The sequence below is a fragment of the Dipodomys spectabilis genome, unplaced genomic scaffold, assembly GCF_019054845.1.
Source record: "Dipodomys spectabilis isolate Male_0828 unplaced genomic scaffold, ASM1905484v1 ptg000084l, whole genome shotgun sequence".
NCBI lineage: Eukaryota > Metazoa > Chordata > Mammalia > Rodentia > Heteromyidae > Dipodomys > Dipodomys spectabilis.
In genome coordinates this window covers 4,419,463-4,423,388 of record NW_024870761.1, presented here as the reverse complement: position 1 = coordinate 4,423,388, position 3,926 = coordinate 4,419,463, and the positions used below count along the sequence as shown (strand labels likewise).

The 3,926-nt window shown below is 35.6% G+C and overlaps 1 pseudogene; it reads right to left on the bottom strand.

Moving 5' to 3' along the window:
- Positions 1-3,390: 3,390 nt before the first annotated feature.
- LOC122111039 lies at positions 3,391-3,487 on the bottom strand (annotated as a pseudogene).
- Between the last annotated feature and the right edge of the window lie 439 nt (positions 3,488-3,926).

Below are 3,926 nucleotides of genomic sequence, written 5' to 3'. Positions count from 1 at the left end.
GTGCTAATCCTAGGGCTTGAACTCAGGGCCTGGCTTTGTCCCAGAATTTAGTTTTTGTTTCAGTTTTCTCAAGGCTAGCATTTTACTGCTTGTACCACAGCTCCATTTCTAGCTTTTGCTGGTTACTTTCAAATCAGAATCTAATGGACTTTTTTTTCTTGGTCTGCTTTCAAACCACAATCCTCAGATTTCATCTTTCTGATTAACTACTATTAAAGACATAAGCCATCAGTGTAGCTTCTACTTTTTCCTCTATAGTTATCTAATGCCCATACTTAGATAGTAATTTTAAAATGAGAGTATAGAAGCAAGATGTACAGTGATGATACTGTCCTGTCAGAAAGTTAGTAATGTAAATTTATTCTTAAAATCATACACAAAAATACCATGATATAGTGTAAGAGAACTCACTATTGAACATATGAGCTTTAAGTGCATTCTAATAGATCCATTATTTATTGGTACCCAACATTAGTAAAATGTATGAGACATTGGTAAAATAGAAGTCCTTTGCATGACTACATACATTCCTTGTTTTTTCAAAGACACTTGTTTTCATCTAAAAAGTAGGCCTGTCTATTGTCTTCATGTGATTTTGATGATTGAAAGTGCTTAGTGAGAAGGCCAAAATGTATTAGTAGTCCTTAACTATCAATTCTCATTTTTTTTCTTGGAGAATATAATGATCAAATCAATAGTTCAGAATCAGCAAGCAATACTTCAGAATCATGCTTCCAGTGCAAATGGATCACCAGTAAGAAATCCTCAATACCAATTTCCAAAAAGTTTTGTCAAGACAAAATCTCCCTGCCTTCTCTAGCTGCTTTACTACCTTCTTATTCCTTCATTGTACAGGAAAAGTATGATTCAACTGATTTCAGTCAAATCTGTTACTAGAATTATCAAGGATTTAGTTTATTGTCTGTAATTTGGTCAAAGTTATATCTCTGTACGTAGGCTACTAAAATGTATTTACTAATTTCAAGTAAATACATAAATTCTATTTCCATCTCTTTTAGAAATAAATTTTTCTTTGCTCTATAAATTGATCAGAGGCATGGATTTTGTGGCTAGCTAGGTCATTACACATCTGTCTCTCTCTTTCTTTCTCCCTTTCTTGGTTCTCATAGACAATATGATTGCTCCATAATTATCCTAATTTATTTTGCTTTTATATTTTTGGTTGCATCATTTCACTTTTTGCTCTGCCATTTCCCAAATCATTTATATAAAAGGCATTATTTCTTCTTTTCTCATTCCTAGAATAAGCTACACATGTAGACATCACTGGTCCTCATTTTCAGTGTGTACATTTGAATATGGAGGAACATCTTTCTGCTGCTCTCCATCAACTCCCTACTCTCCAGTTAGAATAATTTCGAATAGTAAAATTGGAAAAAGAGAAAATAAATGATGATGAATAAACAGATGCAGAAAATTCACTGGGTATTTCTGACTAGTTCAACCAATGGAAACTATTAGGGAAATACATGGACACCTCATTCCCACTGGCACTCAAAGTCTCTGGTTAGGCAATTCTTAGGAATATGGGGAACAAGATGAAAAAGTAAGGAATGGTATCAATTGCAAGAAAAAAAATTGGAGAAGGATCCAAGCAAATCTCTTCATTGGGCTGCCAAAAATATTCAGCTTACTGCAGTGCGGAGACTTCTTTCCCAAAAGGCCACTCATGTTAATAGTAGGGATGATGATGAGTATAACCCTCTTTGAGAAGCCTACAGTGGACGCTTGGACATTGTCAGTGAGTTGGTGTCTCAATCGGCACATGCAATACCTGTAGATGACTGGACACCGCTGCACAGTGCATATACGTGGAATAATACCAGAGTGGCTTCTTTCTTACTTCATCATGATACAGATACCAATGCCCAAACTAAAGGACTCTTTTTTAAAATTTTTTTTTGGTCTGGGCCTGGACGCTGTCCCTCAGCTCTTCAGCTCAAGGCTAGTGCTCTACCACTTGAGCCACAGCACCATTTCTGGCTTTTTTTTCTGCTTATGTGGTGCTGAGGAATAAAACCTAGGGCCTCATGCATGCAAGGGAAATGCTCTACCACTGAGCCACCTTCCCAGCCCAAATATTTTTGTTTGTTTGTTTTTTGTTGGTGTTGTGGGGTTTTTTTTTTTTGTCGGTTGTGGGGCTTGAGTTCTGGGCTTGGGTGCTGTCCCTGTGCTCTTCAGCTCAAGTCGAGTACTCTACTGGTTGAGCCACAGCGCCACTTCCCCAAACTAAAGAACTCGTGACACCCTTACATCTTACTGCTGAGAATTGAGATAGCAAAGGTACGCTGGATCACCTTCTGTTGAACCATTATATAAAACCAGGCCTGAAGAACAACATAGAAGAAACCGTATTTGATATTGCCAAAAGGATAAGTATGTATCACTACCTCTATGAAGTTGTGGAAGGCTGTACAAATTGTTCAATGAAGTCCTAATGGTCGGGTTAAGTTTCTTAAATTTCAAAAATGCAAGTCCATCTTTTGTGTCCCTACAAAATATTTTCACAATGAAGTAAGAGCAATATATTTTGTTTGGTCGGTCATGGAGCTTGAACTCAGGGCCTGGGAGCTATCCCAGATATCCCTTGTGCTCTTCAGCTCAAGGTTAGTGCTCTACCACTTGAGACACAGCTCCACTTCCAGTTTTCTAGTGGTTTATTTGAGATAAGAGTACCACAGACTTTCCTTCCCAGGCTGGCTTTTAACCATGATCCTCAGATCTCAGCCTCCTGTGTAGCTAGGATTATAGGCATGAGCCATCAGTGCCCGGCAGCACTAATATTTTCCTGTAAAAATTCATGGATTCTGCGGAATTCTTCCAAGTGAATTGCCTGCATTGGATGTCAAAATGTATTCAATAGTTTTTGTATACATGTGTAATATTTTCTTCAGAGTTTGTGATTTTTTAATCAGAAATAATTTTAATTTACCTGTTGAAATGAGTAGTACAGAAACTAAAATATTTCTGGTGCTTGTCTGAAAAAGTATATTTTAAAATATACTATATTCTATGTTTGCAAAATGTTCATAATTTATTTTATTTTCCCCTAGATATTCTTTGAATTCTACATTATTTTATAACATATAGGTTCACTAATGTGTCCTTTCCGATTGCATTCCATATAGAAACAGTTTGCTTCCTTTTTTTCTAGGACTTAATATTATTTTTCTTTGTGATAAAATGACAATTTTGTCTAATTTGAAAAGATTTGTAAAGTTTATGCTATGTAAACGCCTTTGTGAGGTGAAGATTTAATACACTGATGTCAAACTAAATTTAATTCTATGAATTACGTATATTGTTACACTTGTAATTTTGTAATCAACTTTTTAATAACTGTTTTTCATTTCTTGCATCTGAAGGATGAATAATATGGAATACTTCTCACATTTTCATATTATCCTTGTCCAAGTGCCATGTTAATCTCTATATTGTAATTTGAGTATACATGCTGCTGAAGCATGTAGTATCCTCTAAATTTAAGTAGTTAATGATGCAATCATTATACAGGCTTATATCTATGGGTGCCTACTTGTAACAAGGAAACCTTATTGTTCCTAACAATGCTATCGATCTTATTTCCCTAAAATTCTGTGAATAGTGGAAAAATTATATTGATCAGTCGATTCCTCACATTTGCAAATTTTTTTGTCAATGACTATCTTAAGTCTTTTTATTTGGAATTTGATCATACTCTCAATTATTTATAGATAGGTCCAAAGGTGATGGCGTTTTCAAGTACTTATTTATCCAACTGAATTAGCTTTGTGGACCTAATGGATTCAAAGTAAGCGTTGCTTAAGAGCTACTTCTAAACTTCTTCAGCTGACATTTTCCCAAATGAGGTGTTACTGGAACAAATGTCTACCTGAGCCTTTGCCCTTCTTCCATGTGGGAACAGA